The sequence below is a fragment of the Mesoplodon densirostris genome, chromosome 1 (genome assembly GCF_025265405.1).
Source record: "Mesoplodon densirostris isolate mMesDen1 chromosome 1, mMesDen1 primary haplotype, whole genome shotgun sequence".
In the NCBI taxonomy this organism is placed as follows: Eukaryota; Metazoa; Chordata; class Mammalia; order Artiodactyla; family Ziphiidae; genus Mesoplodon; species Mesoplodon densirostris.
Genome location: NC_082661.1, coordinates 82,227,422 through 82,250,607, shown reverse-complemented (window position 1 = coordinate 82,250,607; position 23,186 = coordinate 82,227,422).

The window sequence follows — 23,186 nt, the reverse complement described above, 5'->3', positions numbered from 1 at the left end:
AGGAATATATTGATGTGGATGTGTCCATAAGATATTCTATAAAAAACTATTAATTTTAATGTCTACAAGCAAAATTTATATTTCACAAGTTGAATTACTGTCAATATGTGTATGTCTATGTGAGACTAAACATTTTATGAGAATATTTCTTAGATGTTAAAATGTTAAAATCACTTATACAGTAATCATCCATTTTTTTTATATTCTTGTTTCCCTGATTTTTAACTTTGTATCTGAATTATTTTTCTAAATTTATAAATTTCCAAAATGTGTCAGTTATTGCACATTTAAAAATAGTGCCTGACTTGGCAATGTTTCAATAATTCCACCCACAAAGCAATTACAAAATAATTATATTTAACTGATGATAAATGTTCATCTCTAAAAAAATGAACAATTTGGTATGTATTAATAAAATGTTCCAAAAAACAGTCTTTTAGCATTTAATTATGAATCTTTTTCATTATCTTTGTAAAAATATTGCATTTAAAAAGCAGCAACTGAATAGATTATATCAGTTGCTGAAATAATCCCATTCAGTATCATTATTCTGTATGATACTGTAATTGTAGATACATGATGCTAAGCATATGTCAATATCCATAAAACTTTACAGCACACAGAGTGAACCTTAATGTATGTAAATTAAAAGAAATCATTTTGTAGGTCAGGGAATTAAAGGATGGGATGCACAATGAGAAAAAACAATTTAACTGAATTATGCATGTATGAAACCTCACTGAAGAGGACAGGAGAAAAAAATGCTGACCTATGTAACTTTGGAAATGAAAAGAGTCTGTAAAAGTAAAGGCAAATTAAACTGTACATAAACACTGCAGTTGGGTTTACATACTTGCATACAATGGAGGTCCTGGTTAACAATTCTGACAACGCTATACATGTATACCAGAATTGAACAATTAAGTGAATGGATTGATAGTGAGAGCTAGGTTTCTCACTTTTGGAGTGGGAGTTCATATGAATTTAAGGAAGGACAAAACTAGTTTATGATGACTAATATAAAGCTTATTAAGTCTTATCTTTGATATGGTATTGACAGGGATGATGCAGAGAGGAACCTACCAGGGTGTTATAAATGTTTAATTATCTTTATTAGGTGGCAGCTACAGAGATGTTTACATTTGTAATATGTAAATATTTGTCTTGCTCTTTATATATAAATTAATTTATTTTGTTGTTATGCTTTAATCAAAGAAGATGATGCAAAAAACAAACAAACAAAAACCAAAAATAGTATGGGAAGGACAAGATATAGTTCAGGAAATAATTGGTTAACTGGAAAAGAGCACTGAAAAATAAGAAAAATACAGCCTAAATTATGGAAATATAAAAGGGTGAAAAACACATAGTTCAAGAAGCCCTAAAACACTAAGCAGGAAACATACATATACTAGGAAAACCTGCTGAAAATCAAAGACAAGTTGGAAATTTAAAAATTAATGCAGGGTAGTTGGATTGCCTCAAAAAAGTAACAACTGCATTGAAATCTGATATCTTACAAGGAACAATGGAAGCTAGCATCAATATAATGATATTTTTCTTAGTAAAGAAAATACTTGCTAGTCCCGATTCTCTATCAAAGAACATATTATTCAAACAGAATAAAATGTAAAAGGCTTTTCAGACAAATATAAAGTGAGATACTTCATGAATAGCACATCTGTACTTATGGAAATACAAAAGGCAGAGAGGAAATTATCCCAGATGGTTGAGAGATTTGAAATTAAAAGAGAATCATTTAAAATAGAAAATATGTCAGTAAATATATCTACCACTGACTGCATAAAATAGCAATGTCTTATGTAATGTTCTATATCTATCTAACAAAATTGATCATTATAACATATGAGTAGAAAGGAAATTTATGTTGTTCTAGTATCCTTTACTTGTCTAGGAAGAGTGTAAAACTACAACATTGTATTTTCTTGTATATCAAGAATATAAGCTTGTTCACTTTTGCTCCTCTCCCACTACTGTAATACCTGGAAACAATATATACAGTGACTGATGGCAATTTATTTATTTATTTATTTATTTTGAGTCAAGGAGTTGAGTACCTGAGATATGTGAGGACAACACTTTTCTCTTTAGAGAATTTGCCAATTCTCATCCAGGGGAATAGAAATTGAACGGAAAACAGTAGTTTGGGTATTGTAAAAGTAAAGTTGGAAAACTGTACAGTAGTTTATACTAATGCTAAATATATGATTTCCTTATGACCCATTCGACTGCATTGGAATCTGATTTCCTTATGAGGAATAATGGTAGCCACTGTTGGGAGACAGAGATTGGAATTTAGGGCTGCAAAGAAGCCTAGCACATGAGGGAGGAGAGGAAATTGCAGGACTATAAGATCTTAATTTTACATGAACTTGTTCTTCAAGATGCTTATTTTTCCAATTTATATTTTTAGTAGGAACACCCACAAAACAACTAGAAAGCATGGGAAACAAATGGGAAGCTAAACATGCATGCTATGATCTTCCAATTCCTGGAAATGATAGTCTGGTCCAAAAGTATCTGGAAAACATCTGGTCACTTCAGAGAGCTTGGGCCTTTTGGGAACTTTTCCAGCGTTGTGGCATGGTGTCAACTGGCCATTATGGCCATTATCCCTTTATCCAGTGTTGTTGGCAGGTTTCAAAGTGCCTTTACCCCTGTAGCGTTTGCATTCTATCATTTTTGCTCCCCTAGCCAAATTGCTGCTCATCTAGTCCTTAAGCAGTCTCATTACATCTCAGTGATCCAGCTATTTTTATAAAAGTGGCTATCTATCCAAACTATGCTTTAGAATCACCAGGAGACTTTCCAAAAAACTCTCAGACTTTGTATTCATACATGACTAATTGAGTCAGACTCTCTGGAAGATGGCCCCAGAAATTGCCATTAAAAAAGCAAACAAATACCATTCCAGGTGATTCTTTATATTTTTAAATGAAATATTATATGCATGGATTAAAATGTACTGATGTTTGATGTAATATAGTTTTATAAGATTTTACACATAAATATCCTTACGTAACCACCATCACAGACATTATCCACAAAAGCTTCTCTCATTTCACATTCCCATCTATAAACCACCTACAACAATAACTGCCATCTGGCTTTTATCACCAGAGATTTACCCTTGTTTTTGAACTTCATATTGGTGCAGTTACATACTATATACTGTTTTGTGTAGGTCTTTTTGCTCTTCAGTTTCTATGTGGATTGACCCATGCTGTTGCATGTAGTAGTGGTTTGTTATTTTTTTATTGAGTTTAATGCTCCCTTGTATAAACATATCACAATTTATCTTAGTGTTGATGGAGATTTGGTTGCTTAACCTTTGAGGCTATTAGAAACAAGTACTAAAAATAAATTACAAACTTTCTTTTCCATGTTTTTGGTGGATATTGGTGCTTGTTTTGTTACATATATAGCTAGGAGGGGAATGAATGGTTTATAAGGAAAGCATATATTTAGCATTAGTATAAACTGCTATACAGTTTTCCAAAGTGTTTGTACCAATTTACACTTGTAAAAGTAGTGTATCAAAGTCTCAGTCATTCCACATTTTTATAAAAGTCAGTATCATCAGATTTTTTTTTAATTGGTATTAAGGTAGGTGTATAACATTACGGTTTTAATTTGCATTTCCTTGTGACTAATAATATTGAGATCCATTATATATGCTAACAGATATTTTGTATTTATTCTTGGTGAAGTGAAAATTCAAGTGTTTTGCTTTTTTTCTCTATTGCATTTTCTGGTCATTTATTATTGACTTGTAGATGCATCTTATATAATCTGGGTATGAGTAGCTTGCATTTTCAGTTACATAATAATGCTCTTTGGTGACCAAAATTCTCAACTTTAATGGACAATTTTATAAATATTTCCTTTTTTTTTTTTTTTTTTTTTGTGGTATGCGGGCCTCTCACTGTTGTGGCCTCTCCCGCTGCGGAGCACAGGCTCCAGACGCGCCCGCTCAGCAGCCATGGCTCACAGGCCCAGCCGCTCCACGGCATGTGGGATCCTCCCAGACCGGGGCACGAACCCGTGTCCCCTGCATCGGCAGGCAGACTCTCAACCACTGCGCCACCAGGGAAGCCCATATTTCCTTTTATAGTTAATCTTTTCATATTTGGCCAATAAATATATGCCTACTTAATATTACATTGAAAATATTAATTGAATGCCTTACCTTAAGCCTAAAGTAAGCAGTTGTGATTTTTCATATTTTGAATCAAATGACTTTTGATATTGTTAGACAGGTCTCATATTCTAACAGCAATTTATACAGAATAATGGCCCCAAAAGATATCCATACTCTAATCCTCAGAATTGTTGCATATGCTAACTTCATGGCAAAAAGGATTGTGCAGAAATAATTAAGCTTAAATACCTAGAGATAGGAGATTATCATGGATATTCTAGGTGAGCACAATCTATCATAAGCCCTTAAAAAGCAAAGGATCTTTCTTACTTACAGAGAACCACAGAGATGGCAGCATGAGAAGGACTCTGCCTGCCACTGCTGACTTTGAAGATGGAGGAAAGGGCCACAAGTCAAAGGATGCAAGTGGTCTCTACAAGCTGGAAAAGGTAAGGAGGTAGATTCTCTCCTACAGCCTCAGGAGGAAATATAACCCTGCTGATGCATTGGTTTTAGCTAAGTGAGACCCATGTTGGAATTATCTTAGACCTCCACTTCTAAGTGGAGGTCTAAGATAATAAATTTTCAATGTTTTAAGCCACTAAGTTTTGGTAATTTGTTACAGCAATCAGAATGGATGTACATATGTATATATGTGTATATATGCACATTCTTATCTTTATTTTTACACGTATCATGTGTTATACTTACTCAAAGATCATGCCATAGCACCCGTGATTTCTCTAAACCTTTTAAGAATTCATAATTGATCTATCACAGAATCAATTTTAGTATTTTCCAAATATTTGATGAACAATATTGGCAGAATAAATAGGATGATTCTTACTATTTTTGCTTATGTTTTATTGATAGAATACAGGAACTCTACATGATTTTAGATAGAATGCAACCTGAAATAAAAGCTAAAACATGAACAATGTAAAATGTTTTGAAAAATGTTCAGAGTAGTTCAGGATGCTGTGGTAAAGGCAAGTGAGAACAGATGGCTGATGGTGGATCATCATCATCAAACTCAGTTACTTAGACTGAAATAAACTTCTAAAATAGAATAATTCATCAGGACAGAGAAATATTCATTTAAATCACTTTAATTCTCTCAATCTTATTTTCCATTCAGAAGCAAAATATTGAGCCACAGTTGTGCCTATTGTGTGAAACTCCTCCCTTAACTGGAGGATATCCTATCCAAGCAATTGGTCTTACTTCTCAGACAGACTTAAAGCTTAGTTATACTATTTCAGCCTACTCTTCTATGCTGCTGTTAAAATACGTGCATGACCCAAGAACTCAAATTGGTAAATTCATGTAACTATACTTCTTATAAAATGTTATGCAATCATATTCAAAAGATATAGGTTTATAAAAATAATTTGAAACAGGAAATCTTTAAGATATTTAACTTAATGTGTATTTATATGCGTGTATAATATTTAGCAAAACTAGACAGTCAATTAACACGTTGATAGCAAATTTACATCATGGATCATGGAAACATACACATATTCACACACTGGCATGAACATATACACAAATTTATACACTGAATTGAGAATACTACAATGAAATTCTGCTATCAACTCTCCTATCTCTACTTTCTTAGAACCTGTTGAAAACATCTAACATTTTCTGAGGGCCAAGAGTTATGTCACAGCTTTGATTGACATGAACTCCAATTTTCCGTGCAAAACACCATAGGTTCGTGGTAGCATAATGTGTCTCTTATTCTTTTGTCCCACACTGTTTGAGTAGGACAGGCTTTCTTTGCTAGGGACAATTCCTATAAACTCGTTAGTCTGTGCATTGTAAATGGTTAAATGTTCATTTCAATACAACTCTGCCTGTTGTCTTTATGGAAGTGTTTTTCCTTCATTTTATTTTACAAATGCTTGAAGACTACCTTACCAATTGTTATTTTTCCTTTCTAGTCCATTTAGTTAGAAGATTTTATAAAATCTCCACAGATAATTTTTTTTCTTCACTCCTGGTTACAATCATTGGAAAATATATATTACAAATGGATTATAATAACTTGCAGAGATGTAAAAAAACATTTTAGTCCTCTTTTGCATTTTAAAACTTACACTGTCAAAGTTTTGGAATTATGTGTTCATACTTAAAATATCTTGACAGGATTTTTAGACAAGAAATTATAATCCATAATTTAAAAATAAAATTTTATTAAATATTTAAAACACATGTTAATAAATTGAGAGTTTTATGAACTATTATAAATGAACACATTAATTAAAATATAAGCCAGATTAATAAATTGAGCATTAATAGCAATGTTAAAACCCCACTGCACCCACCTATAGTACCTATCCAAATGAACGCAATATTTCTAGAGTCAACTCATGTAAATGATCAGTGATCATTAGTGCAAATATTCCTGATATGTTATTTCCACATTAATTTTGTTTTATTATTTTTTATCTTATCTTATCAGCACTATAATATTGTTTGCAGTGAACACTAATTAATGGATATCTGTATAGTGATTAGAATGTTGCCCTGAAGGAAAAAAATCAGAAAAATGTGCAAAAGGCTCTATTGGGGTGATATTACTATGGCTATAGGTGCATGATTGATAAAATGGAAAATTTATGAAAATAAATCAAAATTCAAGCTTGAAAAAAAATACTTCAACAAAATCAAGTGAAGTAATTTGAAGAAGAAAAAAAAAACCTCTGAAGTTTTATTCTAATTTTAGAGTTACAGAAAACATCACATAAGTCCATCTGGCCCTCCAATATAATTCCTGCTCAGGGTCCATGCTCCAGTATCAAATTTCTGACAATAAGTAGCCATATTATGATCTCAAATTTTCATCCACTGTATATTTAAACCACTTAGGAACACACAGTTCCTCCTTTATATAAATGTATTTATTTGCCCCCCAAATTTTTGAAATTATGTATGCTAATTAAAAAACAAATCAAAACTACATTACCAATATTCTTTTTTTTTTTTTTTTTTTTTTTTTTTTGCGGTACACGGGCCTCTCACTGTAGTGGCCTCTCCTTTTGCGGAGCACAGGCTCAGCGGCCATGGCTCAGGGGCCCAGCCACTCCGTGGCATGTGGGATCTTCCCGGACCGGGGCACAAACCCGTGTCCCCTGCATTGGCAGGCAGACTCTCAACCACTGCACCACCAGGGAAGCCCCATTACCAATATTCTTAATTACAATGTTTCAAATGAGAAGGGATATTTCTTATATAAATTATTTGTAACATTTAATAAAATATGACATTAATACTGGCTTGGGCAAAAATTAAAACAGAATGGAATTCCTGTATATAATAGATTATTAATGAAGAGTTATCCAATTAAATTTACATATTTACTTTACTAGTTTGTAATTAAGTTATTTAGACAGTTTTCGTCATTATTTTAATTTTATTTATTTTATTTTAAATTATTTATTTATTGTTATTTTTATTGTGTTATTTAGTGTTATTTAGACAGTCATTTTGTTATTTGTCAGGTGTATGGGAGGATAATATTACAAATCACTGGAGTGAGGAATTATAATATTGTTTCTTACACTTCATATTACATGGTATAATATTACTTAAAGGCAGATTAAGATTTGCTAAAAATATAATTTGAAAAATAAACCAATATAAGATATTGAGTGAAAATTCTCAATGAATCAAATCATAGTTGGAAAACTGGGAGAAAGGAAGCACCAAAAGTATATTAAGTTTAAAGCAAAATGTTATATTTTAATATAGTCTTATGAATGGTTATATTTAATATAAACAATCTAAGCATACCAATTAAGTGATTGCAGAGACTGTAGACTCAATTACATGCTATCTGGTAGAAACAGAGCTTAAATAAAAACATATTGATACATAAAATTTAAAAAGATGAAAAAGGTAGACTATACTAAAACTTTTCAAAAGAAAACTGGAGTAGTTTTATTAGTATGAGTAATAATAGAATTAAAAACAAGGAACTATTATTAGGGATAAAAGAGACATTACATAATGACAAAGTAGTCATTTCACCAAAAATACAAAATAAAGCTAAATATTTATTCATTTAGATAAAAAGCTTCATAAATGGAGCAAAAGTGGAAATGACTAAGGCACAATGTAGATAAATCCAAAATTATAGTTGGATATTTCAACACTAATATCACTATAACCAATGGAATGAGTAGGCAAACAATCAGTAAGGGTAAGGAAAATATGAAAAACACTATCAACTAACTTTACTTAAGGACATTTATGGAATGCTACAACCAATGACAGCAGAATCCATAAATATTTTTTAAGCGCCCACAAAACTATTCACAAACATAGACCATACACTGGTCTATTGAACAAATATCAAAAGTTTAAAATATCTGATACTATAGAGAGCATTTTGTTTGACTGTAATAGAACTGAAACCCAATCAGAAAAAAATATTTTTAACATAACAAAATATTTTGGAAAATAATGAAACATTTGTATGGATCTAAAAGTCCAAAAGTTGTGGATGTCACTAAATCCATTTTTTAGAGAAAAATACACACACACACACACACACACACACACACGCACACATACAAAGGGGAAAAAAAACCTATAAAATTAATTATTTAAGCTTTTAATTTAACAAACTAGAAAACAAAACCAGAAAATGCAAAACAAGAAGGACAAAGGAAAGAATACAAATGAGAGTAATAATAAATAAAATAGAAAATAGAAAAACAGTAGAGAAAATAAAAAGCCAAAAGTATATTTAGTTGTAAATATCAATAAAATTGATAAACTTCTAGAGGTTGACCCAAGAGACAGAAAGAGAAGAACAGAGTCATGAAATGGGGGTGGGGGCTGGGGGAAGAAGGAGTGAGAGGGAGGGGGGAGGGGGAGGGGGAGGAAGAGTAGACAAATCACCAGTATCAAGAATGAAAGAAGGGATATCACTACAGACCCCACTGATACTTAGAATGAAACTAAGTAAACACCTCAAACAACACTGCATACATATAATTTATTTGTCTTTATTCATTGTCTCAGAGACAGAATGCTGATTATTTATTTTATACAGTTATCCCCTTGACACACAGACATACAGAGATTTTGTGTATGTTCCTTTCTTGAGGAGTGTCTTTTCATAATTCTGCTAAATGAGCAGTGCTGCATATAATCTGAGACTAAGTTGGAATAAGTCCTGACATAATTTCGTAGGGTATACTAAATAGCAACCATGTTAGGATGGAATTAAAGATGGAGCTTTGATAATATGAGTAACCATCAAGAGTCTAAAAATCTGCTCACAGAGGTGCAATTTAGGAGCAGGAGGTAAGGAAGACAGGGAAAGGCCATTTGAGACAAGAGCCCATAATTATAAGACAGACGCTTGCTTGATTTGAATATTTATGTGAGACATGAATAAAGAACAGAAACCTCATGTGGGTGATGATATAAGTAATTTAAGTAAGTGGTTTGGCTATATTCATAATTTTGAAGGATTACGAGGGACAGTTAAATGGTTCTTGAGATATGCAAATATGGTAGGCAGAATAATGGCTCCAATCACAGGAATCTATGAATATGTAAAGGTACATGGCAAAAGGGAATTGGGGTTGTAGATGTAATTAAGATTGCTAACCAGCTGACTTTAAAATAGAGAAATTAGGATGATCCAGGTGGGCTGATTGTAATTACAAGTATCCTTAAAGTAGAAGAGGAAGAGTCAGAATTGGAGAAGTGATGGTGGAAGCAAGATTAGAGTGACGTAATGTGAGAAAACTTGATCCATGTTTCTGGCCTTGAAAAGGAGAGAGGAGCCATGAGTCTAGGAATGGGTGGTCTCTAGTAGATAGAAAAGAAAATGGATTGCTTCCTAAAGCTTTCTAAAGGGAACATAACTCAACTGATTCCTTGATATTAGACCAGTAAAACCAATTTTGGACTTCAGATCTATAGAACCATAACAGAGGAGTCTGGCACTGGTTAAAAATCTCAGCCATAAAAAGAAACGAAATTGAGCTATTTGTAATGAGGTGGATGGACCTAGAGTCTGTCATACAGAGTGAAGTAACTCAGAAAGAGAAAGACAAATACCGTAGGCTAACACATATACATGGAATTTAAGAAAAAAAAAAAGTCATGAAGAACCTAAGGTTAAGACAGGAATAAAGACACAGACCCACTAGAAAATGGACTTGAGGATATGGGGAGGGGGAAGGGTAAGCTGTGACACAGTGAGAGAGTGGCATGGACATATATACACTACCAAACGTAAAATAGATAGGTAGTGGGAAGCAGCCGCATAGCACAGGGAGATCAGCTCGGTGCTTTGTGACCACCTAGAGGGGTGGGATAGGGAGGGTGGGAGGGAGGGAGATGAAAGAGGGAAGAGAGATGGGAACATATGTATATGTATAACTGATTCACTTTGTTATAAAGCAGAAACTAGCACACCATTGTAAAGCAATTATACTCCAATAAAGATGTAAAAAAAAAAAAAAATCTATGTGTGATTTTTCCAGGACTGACTGTAAGCAATTACAAAGGTTTTACTAGGCAGGACTCTCAGGGAAAGCTGCCCTCCTCACAGCAGACTTTGTGCACAGCCAGTGCTTTGCAGTGAAGGACTCAGGCCCTTTTGGTTGGTTATGCTCTTTCTTGTATTTGCATTCCTAGTTCAATTGCCTTCATTCCTAGGTCTCTTTATTTGAGACCTTGAGCAAAGATCCTCTTCAGTACCTCTACCAAAGCCTTCTAAAGTTGGGGAGGTGGGAGAAATCTTGAAGATGTTTTATCCCACCTGAACTTGGTACCCAGTACTTTCCTACTTCTAGCCTCTCCTGACCCCAGAGTCCATAAAACTGCTGAACCTTTTTGTTCAGAGCTCCTTCAACAGTGAGATGACCCCTGTATCTGCACTGATTGTTCAATGAAGGCTAAAAGGCTGTAGGATGACGTATTCAAAGTGCTCAAAGAAGAAAACTTATCAATTATCTTTCAGAAATGAAGGCCAAGACATTTCCAAACATACTAATACTGAGAGAGTTCATTTATTGCACATGGCCTTACAGGAAATACTAAAAGATGTTCTTTGGGCTGAAAACAGGTGGCTCAGACAGTAATTTGAATGCACACACACACCCCTTAAATGTAATCACGTGAATATAAAAGACAGTATAATTTTAAATTTCTTCTCCTTTCTTCTTTAAAGTGATTTATTAAAAAAATTAAAGTTAAAAATAAGTATATAATTTTACTGTAGGATGTGTAACACATAGAAAATAGATATATTTAACAATAATAGCAGAAAGACAGTGGTTGGAAGCAAAGCTGCACTGGAGTAAGGTAAGGAAATGACACTAGGCAGCAACTCAAATTCACAGCAACAAATGAAGAGAACCAGAAATGGTAACTAAGAAGGTTAATATAACATATTCTGTCTATATACACATGATCTTCTTTCTTTGATCATATTTAAAGACATAAAATTATATAAAGTAATATTTCCAAAATGTATTTCTTGTTTATAACATATAAAAATGTACCACATGTAGCATTAATAGCACAAAAGGTGGGCAGGGGTAATAAAGCTATATCAGAGAAATGCTTTTTTGTTCACCAGAAATAAACTCTTTTAAATCTAAGGTAGATTCAGATCAGTTAAAATGCGTATGTTAAGCCCCAGAACAACCATTAGGAAAATAAATAAGATTAATATAGTTTAAAAAATCTTTAAAGGATTTAAAAATGATATATTAGAAAATACTCATTTAAAGCAAAAAGAGAACAGTAAAGTTAAAGGGAAAAAAAGACATGATACATAGAGAGACAAAATGTAAAAGGGCAAATGTAACTACAACCATATAAACTATATCCTTAAATGTGTATTGATTAGTATATCCATTTAAAAGGCAGAGATTGTCCTCCTATATAAAAAACCAAGATCCTCCTGTATGCTGTCAACAGTAGACACACTTTAGATTCAACATATGAAAAGTCTGAAATTTTTTAAAAAATGGAAAAATATATCATGCAAACAGCAACCTTAAAAATGATGGAATGGCTATACTGCTATCAAAGTAAATTCAAAACAAAAAAGTTATTAGAGATAAAGGGGATCATTAAAAATGGTAACAGAGACAATCCATCAAAAAGATATACTAATTACAAAAATACACACACATAAAAACAAAGCCCCTAAATATATGAAGTAAAAATTAAGGGAAATACATAATATAGCAGAACTGAGGGAGATAGACAACACAACAATAATAGTTTCAATATCCAATTTTCAATAGTTGATTGGACAACTAGGTAGAAGATCAATAAAGAAGTAAAATACCTTAATGACACTAAAAACTATAAGTATAAACTAGACCAGACATCAATAAAACATTCCACCCTAAAACAGCAGTAGATTGCTTTCAAGTACACATGGAACACAATCCATAATAGCCCAAATCCTAGGCCATAAAACAACTTTCAATTAATTTGAAAAGCATGGAACAATGCAATGTATATTCTCACACCACAATGGAATAAAATTAGAAATGAATAACAGAAAAAAATTAAAAATCAAAACTATGTAATAATAATATAGCAATACATTCCTAAACAACCAATAGGTCAATGAAGAAATCACAAGAGAAAATCTGAAAATACTGAAATGAAAAACAAACACACAAATACCAAAACTTGTGGAACACAACTAAATCAGAGCTTAGAGAAAATTTACAGTTGTAAGTGCATATGTTAAAAAGAAGGCCTTGAATTAAATACTCTACATTATAGGTGTCCTGCAAATTGAGCTATTAGAATGATTTACAAAATGTGAAACATTTGAATTAGATATGAAAAGTCAGGATGCTATTATAACTCAATTATTATCAACAGTATATGAAGTTACCTATTTGAGATGTTATAATTTTAAATGATTAAGGCAAAGTCTTCACCCTTTTTCTTCCAATACAGTTTACTCAATCTATTATTAGAAATTATTAAATTTCAACATATAATTCAGTTCTTATAAATTCCTCCTCAAAAACACTTATCTGAAACATCAAAGTGAAACAAAAGATATTTCCCACCTGTAATTTTACGTATGTGGAATAAGTTGCATTTTCAAAATATACATTTCAGAAAACTCACAATTCCTTTTCTAAATAAGCCGAGAACAGAAGTAAATCTGAAGGAGACAGATTTGTTGGCTCACAACCTGGGGAGCTGGGGTGAAATTCGAAACTGGCCCCCTTATGTGGAGGGCAAGGAGAGACGGAAGAAAGGGGCAGGCCACCTCACACTGGTAGGTGGCGGTTTTAAGTTTTAATAATTAAGGGAACGTACATATGAGGCTTGTCTTTGGCGGCCACCAGACGAGTAGACTTCCGTTCCCGCCAACCAGAAGCTTAGGCCTTTATAAAGAGGCCTTAATAGGGTTGCGTCACCTGTCTGTCCAGCGCAGACGCCTCAACAGCGCGTAGCTCGCTCTCTCTCTCCAGGCGGAGCCCTCTGCACCACTGCGGCTGCGCTGCGGGAACAGTGGGTGGAGAGTAGGTGCCGAGGACCAGGATGTGGGGAAGGCACTGCTGCTAGACCGATGGTGGAGTCGTGGAATTGCCTGGGTCCCCCTCTCCGTGCAACCAGTCCTTATGTCCTCTCCATGACCTCCTCCAGCTGCATTTTAGGTAAGTGAATACTATTCCTCTACGTCCATCATTCTAGCTATGTTTATAAGTAATAATTTTGTTTTGAAATTCTGTGGAAAAGGAACTAAAGAAAGAGGTTGTTTCCTCATGGAAGAAATAAAATGTCTTTGCCGGGTTTTTGTAGGAATTTTTTAATAAGCCACTTAATGATAAAAACATCTTTTCAAACTTGAAAATTGTACTGTACTTCAAGAACATGTGTCTGTTTAAATGACATTTTAGCAGCAAAAACACTTTGAAATACATATTCGGATTTAATAATCATTACGGATGTGGCTTTCTTTTTTTTTTTTTTTTTGCGGTATGTGGGCCTCTCACTGTTGTGGCCTCTCCCGTTGCGGAGCACAGGCTCCGGACGCGCAGGCTCAGCGGCCATGGCTCACGGGCCCAGCCGCTCCGCGGCATGTGGGATCTTCCCAGACCGGGGCACGAACCCGTGTCCCCTGCATCGGCAGGCGGACTCTTAACCACTGTGCCACCAGGGATGGATGTGGCTTTCTTTTAAAACTACAGGTCATTCTTTTTCTTTTTTTTTTTTTTTTAATTTACTTATTTTTGGCTGCGTTGGGTCCGCGTTGCTGCACGTGGGCTTTCTCTAGTTGTGGTGAGAGGGGGCTACTCTTCATTGGGGTGCACGGGCTTCTCATTGCTGTGGCTTCTCTTGTTGCAGAGCATGGACTCTAGGCACTCAGGCCCAGTAGTTGTGGCACATAAGCTTAGTGGCTCCGCGGCATGTGGGATCTTCCCTGACCAGGCTTGAACCCGTGTCCCCTGTATTGGCAGGTGGATTCTTAACCACTGCACTACAAGGGAAGTCCCAAAGGTCATTATTTTTCGTATGATATAGAGACCAAAGTGTGTTTTGCTTTGTGGGAGCAGGTGAGAGAGCGTGTGGGAGCACACAAATGTGGGAGCAGGACAGTGGACATGTATATCATAAAAGGGATGGGAAGAAAACTGTAGATTATGATAACTCAAATTTCCTTTTAAGAGTTTCTTTAGCACAATGCTAAGGAAGGTGAGAAGAAAACGTATAGGTAATTAGAAAAATTGAAGTTGAGGATATTTACCCTTTCACAGTGGTATATTGCACACTTTTAAAATATGAAGACTCCTTCACATCTAGATCTTTAGAGGAAAAATCTCTTAGTATCTAGAAATGGTTTCTTTTTCCTTTTCATATATATTCAATTAGATGGTCTATGCTGCACACTTTAAAAAAACAGCTTTAAGGGGCTTCCCTGGTGGCGCAGTGGTTGGGAGTCTGCCTGCCAATGCAGGGGACACGGGTTCGTGCCCCGGTCTGGGAAGATCCCACATGCCGTGGAGCTGCTGGGCCCGTGAGCCATGGCCGCTGAGCCTGCGCGTCCGGAGCTTGTGCTCTGCAATGGGAGAGGCCACAACAGTGAGAGGCCCGCGTACCGCAAAAAAAAAAAAAAAAAACCAGCTTTAAGGAGTACATGAAAATGTATTTTGTGGTTCTTAAACTTTTGTAAAAAAGTTGATATTTTAAGTCAATTCATGAATTATCTCAAGATGAGTTTCTAATTGTTTCATTATTTAAATGTAATTTTTCATGTAAGTGTTATTCTCTTGCATCAAAGGCATTAACCAAAATCTTAGTCATTTTGAGAAATTACTTTGACATAAATTTTATCTAGTTCATATAGTGTTATATGAGGCATATGGGAGGTTATAAACAGGAGAATTCCTTACTTTGACTATCTATCCATAATTGTTGCTTGTCAACACTAGCATCTGTAGCATGTACTGATTGAAAATATTTTTTTCCAAAGAAAAGTAAAGTAACAAATCCCACAAGATCAGCAATGTCTATTGAGAATATTACTATTTTAACATTTAAATTTACCCCAATACAAATATCTTCTGTAACTGCAGTTCACCACAGCATTTTATGAATATCTTGCTATTGAAACCACACACCATTCCCTAATCAAATTTTAACTGAATATTGCCTATAAAATGATACATTCTTTCACTAGGTTGGCATTCAGATTCATCACATCCTGTACGATCTTCTCATACAACCTATTCTAGTGCCAAACAGATCTTCACTGGGACTAAAATTCAATATACAATTTAATGCCTGTGACAACTTGTGCATGAGCTTTAATTTCTCTGACTCTATTTGATCAAATTTAAAGTAAGGATAATATTGGTGTCTATCAGGATTGGGAGCTTTGTAAAAATATCCATCTTTGTGTTTTAAATGAACCTTTTCATTGCTCATAGAAATCTATATTTTTTTGGCTAAAATACCTTTTCTTGTACTAGTTTGTGTATCTGTAATAACTTTTACTTTTAGTACTTCTACTCATTTTTCTAAATCAAATACCACCAACAACCAAAAAGCTCCCATGTTTTGTATTCTCAGGAGAAAGGACTCCTTTACTTTTTTATTAATCCATGATAATATCATAAATCAATATAGAGCTGCCAGTTAGCTAGGATCAGTCCCAGGTTATGCCTGTTGTACCAGTGTAGTTGTCAATTGCATCTCCTTTTACTCACAGAAGTGTATGAGTAAGATGAGTAATAATACAGTGTCACATTTTGTATGACTCCAGCACTACCTGCTATGTTCTGCTTTGGTTAAGAGTTATAGTATGCTTATTTTGACTTTAATTAAATTGACAGTTGAGGCTAAGTCTTCCCATTGGTACCTTTTTTTTCCCTTAAGTCTCTGCATATTGCCTTGGACATAGATGTGACAAATAGACATTTACTGAAGTGTGTTTTGATTTTGATATCATAATTGGCATTATTTGGCACCATTCAAAATATTTGAAATATTTTTGTGAATGCTTTCTTACATATGAGTTTGGAATCTCCCTGTCACAAAGCTCTCTTCCTGTACTTAAATTGTTTAAACAGTTTGTATGAATGAGTGCCATAATAATAAAAAGTTCATGAATTAAAAGAGATAATAATATACAGTTTAAGATAAATTATTTACAAATATTTATCATCTTTACATGTTTTAGGAACTCTACTAGATTCAGCAGATACAGAAGTAAATTAAAAGAAAAAAATAAGCCTCTGCTTCCTTGATCTTAAAGTGAGGTAGATTGGTAATTGAGAAATTAAATAGAAAAATTGTAAATTGAAATAAATATAAATAATAGTAACTGTAAGTGATTTAGTTAAATTTACATAATTGCTATACTGGAATAGATTGTCAAATAGTTAAACTTGAGAAGGTTTCCCGGAATTAAGGATTATTTGCTAAGATCTGAAGGAACAGACTTCTATTTCTGTTAACATGTTGACTTATATATGTTGGAAAATTCTCCCAGTGGGGGAAAAAACAGAAGCTTCTTAGAATATAAATGGAAATATATATTTGCAATATAGTGATTTTTGTTAAGATAATAAGGAGTAATCAGAAGCAAAAAATGAATACAGTATTAAAGAGGTTTAGCATGTTAGAATCAAATAACTGCTTTAACAAACCCCAAATCTCAGAGACTTAAGATATTAGAAGTTCATTTTTTTTTCTGTAAAACAGTTCAACGTAAGTGTTTGGTGATGAATTCCATATAGTAATTCTAAAAGTCATGTTCCTTACATATGGACACTCACTAAGGACTAGGAGTTCATTGCTTACATTTTTGGTTTATAATCAGTTACCTTTTGCAACTCTGCTGGCACAAAAATTCTGCCCTTTGTTCTATTTTATTTTGGCTTGTAAAAAGACCAGATCCTCCTAATCTCAACAGTTTTGTATGTAATATGTTGCTAAGTGCAGCTATTTGCCACCAATATCCTTCAAACATACCATTTTCAAGTTCTTCTAGAGCTTTAAATTAGTAGGCACTTAGTCTACATTGCAACTTCTAAGTTATCTCAGACAGCATTGTTTAGCATGGATATACTGCAGGTTATGCTGTAGAATCAAACCACTTCATATCACAGTGGAATGAGACAAAAATCTTTATATTTCACTGATAGTACATGTCAAATTACTGTGTGGCTTGTGAGTTCTGCTTTGTAACATCTTTACTCTGGAATCAAAGTATAACTACTACCAGGAAGATTGCCAGTCATTGTGGTTGAAAAAAAAAAGAGAACTTTGAAGGATCTAACACCGTCTAATTAATGCTCTAGTCCTGAAGTGTTATGTCACTTTCACTTGTAGCTTATTGGACGAGATTAGTTCAGGACCTCATCCAACCACAAAGAGACCAGAAGGTGTAACATACATATGTAGAAGAGGAATGAGACAGAAATATTGGGGATCAACAATAATGACTATTACAATAGATCTGTATTTGTTTGTTCTAACTTTATGGCGTATGTGTTCTATGAAGCCTCTACCAATGTGTTCTATGAATCTTAGCAGTTGTCACCTGACATTAAGACATTCCCACATTGATTATTACAACACTGAAAATGGCCAATTTATGGATTAGATAAGTAATGCTAGTATCATAAGAGTTAAACCTAAAACATCAGTGACTTAACACAAGCAAGTTTACTTCTCATTTATGAAAAGTTAAATTGGTGATATTGGAGGCTCTGCTTTAGGTGATGATTCAGGGATTCACTCTCCTAGAGTCTTGTGGATCTGCCATTGTGAACACATGGACAGTGACCCAGGAGACAGAAAAAAAATAATTAAATAACCGTGTGAGAGATTTTTAAGGTCTAGATCTGGAAGTTTTTTGTGTCACTTCTGCACATGTTCCATTGTCCAGCACTTAGTCACACCACCACACCTAAATAAATATACATGAGCCAAGATAATGTGGATCCTGGTTGATCAATAATATACCAGTAACACTTTTATGCTATATAAGGAAAACTAAAATATTCGGTGCAGTATTATCTAATTCAATCCTAGCAGCTTCCACCCTCAGGATATCAGCTAGACTCTAGTAAATTTAGACATCTCTTTTGAAGTCTGTGCTGGAAAATAATTCAGAAAATAATATCTGCCCATATTAGGGAATCTAATAGGGGGTGCTTATATAAAAGTAGAATCATAAAGAGAGACATCTTCATTGTAAAACTGAGGAAAAAATAAACTCATTTTGAAAAACTTGTCTTAAAAGAATCTTTCCTGTCCTGACTCTTTTATTGAGTAGAAGGGGGAAAAAATATCTGTATTTAATTTGTAGACAAGACAACTCATAAAATAACATGGATGAAATTACATTTTCTTTTGTGAACTATTTAAAAATAAAATTCATGGGGCATTTAAAAGCTTATTTTATTGAAGTATAGTTGATTTACAATGTGTTCATTTCTACTGTACAGCAGAGTGATTCAGTTATACATATATATATATACATTTTTTTCATATTCTTTTCCATTATGCTTTATCACAGGATGTTGAATATAGTTCCCTGTGCCATACAGTAGGACGTTGTTGCCTGTCCATTTTATATATAATAGTTTTCATCTGCTAATCACAAACTCCCAGTCCATCTGTCCCCAGTCCCCTCTTTCTCCTGGCAATCACAAGTCTGTTCTCTATGTCTGTGAATCTGTTGCTGTTTCATAGATAAGTTCATTTGTGTCATATTTTAGATTCCACATATAAGTGATATCATATGGTATTTATATTTCTCTTTCTGACTTACTTCACTTAGTATGTTAATCTCTAGGTCCATCCATTTTGCTGCAAATGGCATTATTTCATTCTTTTTTTATGGCTGAGCAGTATTCCATTGTATATATGTACTACATATTCTTTATCCATTCATCTGTAGATGGTCATATAGGTTGTTTCCATGTCTTGACTATTGTAAATAGTGCTGCAATGAATATTGCAGTTCCATGGTATCTTTTAGAACTATAGTTTTCTCCAGATATATGCCCAGGAGTGGGATTGCAGGATCACATGGCAACTCTGTTTTTAGTTTTTTGAGGAACCTCCGTACTGTTCTCCATAGTGGCTGCACCAATTTACATACATCCCCACCAACAGTGTGGGAGGGTTCCATAGGGGCATTTTTATATAAAGTTGTTTAAGTTGTTATTACGCTTAGCCAACTGGAAGAAGTGTTTTCAAATTCTCTTTGAAAGATCACATATTCAAAATAGAACTCGAATAATATAGATTAATTTCCCAAGCATTTGAACTCATGTCAAGAACACATATTATGCATTCAGAAGATAACCATGAGTGAGAGATAGCAGGGTAAAAACAATCCAAAACAAATTCTTTGCTTTTGGAATTTTACATAGAATATAATAGAGGTGAAATTTATACGTTTCAAATCAAAATGAAAAGCTAAAAAGATAAACTAAAAATAAGCATTATAAAAAAGTCCAAGAGAATTTTAAAAATAAATAATTCTAGAAATAATAAATGTAGTACATGCTATTAAACCATAACAGACTCTTTAAGAGCCACACTAGATAAACTTGAAAAGAAAAAAATTATTAACTTGAAAAAAGATGTAAAAACATTAAGATATAGTCCAGATATATAATTAGAAAAATATGATGAAATTAAGATACATGAAAGGTAATGTGAGAATGCTCATAAGCATAATAATATTATTCTAATAGGAGATAATAGAATGGAAAACATGATTTTTAAAAAAGATATTAGTTAAGCATTTTCATAATTGCCAAGAAATGTACAATATAAAATACAAAATTCATAATGAAACTCAAAAAAAAAAAAAGAAACCTAGGAAAACACCAAAGGGAAAAAAAAATATTGGATAAAAGAGTAGCCAGAGACAAATGGTCACCTAAAAAGGTTAAAAAAAAAAAAAGTTAACAGATATAGCTCTTTTCAATAACACCTATAGGAATCAGGCTAAACACATACACACACACACATAAACACACACACACACGAGAGGAAATATGTACTACAATCAATTTAAAAGTTTAGACCTAGAGAAGCTAGTTTTTAAAGAGCAAGGGCAAAATGAACATATCTTTTATCTCACAAAATATGAGGGTATTTGTCAATAATATACTTTCATTGCATAAAGAGAAAAAATAATTCCAAAGAGATGTTTTATGAGCTGCAATAAGAAAATTGATATGTAAGAGGGTAAAACCAAACGTTGACTATTTAAAGCCTAATAATAATTATACCTAATTTGTATATTTAAAAACAGAATTTAAATATTGGACAATAATTTTGAATTCCAGGTAATCAGGTTTAAAACAGTTACAGACTTTGTATTGTTTAACAGAGTATAAGAATATTGATAACATTACACTTGGTAAAATGTTATTTTAAAATATATACCATTAAAGCAATAGAGAAACAGCATATAATTTTCAGAGTAGTACAGGGAATAAATTGAATAAGATAAATACTAAAGAAGAAAAGAAGTGGTTCACTAGATGAGGCAGTAGGAAGAACTAGAATGGGAAGACAACTAGAATGGGAAGAGAACTAGAATGCCATGTTCCATGGCAGCAGAACAATTCATAGAACAGTCATGGTGGAAGAAATGTTATTTTTATGAGTAGGGGTCAGTCTTTCAGCAATTACTGTATGATCGTTAATTTTATGTGTCAACTTGGCTGGGCTAAGGAATGAACAGAAAGCTGGTAAAACATTATTTCTGGGTATGTCTGTGATGGTGTCTCTGGAAGAAATTCGCATTTGAATCAGTAGACTCAGTATAGCAGATCTCCTTCTCAATGCAATCAGGCATCATTTAATCCAGTTGAGGGCCTGAATAGAACAAAAAGGCAGAGGAAGGGTGAATTTACTCTCGCTCTGCTAGAGCTGAGACAGCCATCTTCTGCCCTCAGACGGTGGTGCTCCTGGTTCTCCAAATTTTGGACTGGAAGTGGAACTTAAATCATCACCTCCCAGTTCTAAGGCCTTTGGACTCTGAATTACACCCCTGGGTTTTCTGGTTCTCTGGCTTACAAAGGGCATGTTGTAGAATCTCTAGGACTCCATAACCCTGTGATACAATTCCTATAATAAATCTCTCTCTCTCTCTCTCACTCACTCTCCATATATATATGTATATATATCTTTCTGGCTCTCTCTGGAGAACTCTAATACAAACTGTTCAGATTAATTCAGAACAATCCCTATGGAAAACACGTAGAAAAGCTGTACAAAACATACACTCAGACTTGTGTGTCGACACATACACAGTCTATGTGCAGGTGTTAGAGAACCATAAGGCAACCAGACCGGAGAGGCCAGGATCCTGGAGAAAAGGGACATGCACATGCACTAAGATAAGCGTTGCCTGTTTTAGAGTTCTCTCCCTTGAAATATTTGTCAGTTCTTAACCACTGCATCTCCAAAATGATAAAAAACAGAATAGAAATCTGAGTGTGAAGGGCTGGGAACCTGAGTGGAAACTTGGGAAGTTTTACGTGAGATGACTGGCTACAAAACTTGGGGTTTAGGGATGTCAAAGCAACTAGGACTTGAGGGGTAGAGTTTTTGGCAATAAGAAAAGAACACTAAAGTGAGCCCAACATTTTTCTTCAGTGTTTAGTGAACAGAGCCAAGGGACTAAAACCTTTGCAAAAGTGGTAGCTAAGAATAGTCAAAAATTGGATTTTAAGGTTCACCAGTTGAGAAATATTGGTAAACATCACATCCCAGACTTCCTTTTAAGGTGGATCAAGCAACAAACCAATCTTCACAAAGGCTGAAATCTAGCTTCAAATGGGCCCCAATCCATAAACTAATCTCCATGTACTTTAATAACATGTTAGAGAGCAAAATTAAATTTTTGGAGGAAGGTACCATTGGAAAGAATTTAAATTATCTCCACAGCTTTCCATACCAAATAGCCAGCTTTTAATAAAAAAAATCATAAATCATGTTAATGGAAAGGGTCAAATACAAAAAGAGGAGAAGGAGGAGGAGGAAGAGGTAGAGGATTGGGGGGAGAGGACAAGAAAGTCAAAAGATAATAAGATAATTAAGTTACCATACATGGATTTTAAAATAACTGTGCTTGATTTATTCAGACCTAGATGGATGGGAAGGGGGGTGGGGTGGGAGGGAGGTCCAAGAGGGAGGGGGGATATATGTATACATATAGCTGATTCACTTTGTTGTACAGCAGAAACTAACACAACATTGTAAAGCAATTATACTCCAATACAAAAAACAACAACAACAAAAAGAAAATAGGTGTTAAAATGGAGACTGGAGAATTTTGCCAAACATTTGGGATCAAAAAAAGGGAGAATGAAGAGTCAGTGGATTGCTAACCACTACCCCACTACCACCAGAAAAGAAAAACAAGAACACTCAATGGAAAAGTTAGTCCAGCAAAATAAAACAATTGAAATTAAAAATTCAGTAGAGCAGTGGAATTATTTAGTGAGAAAATTTGTGACTGGTGAGA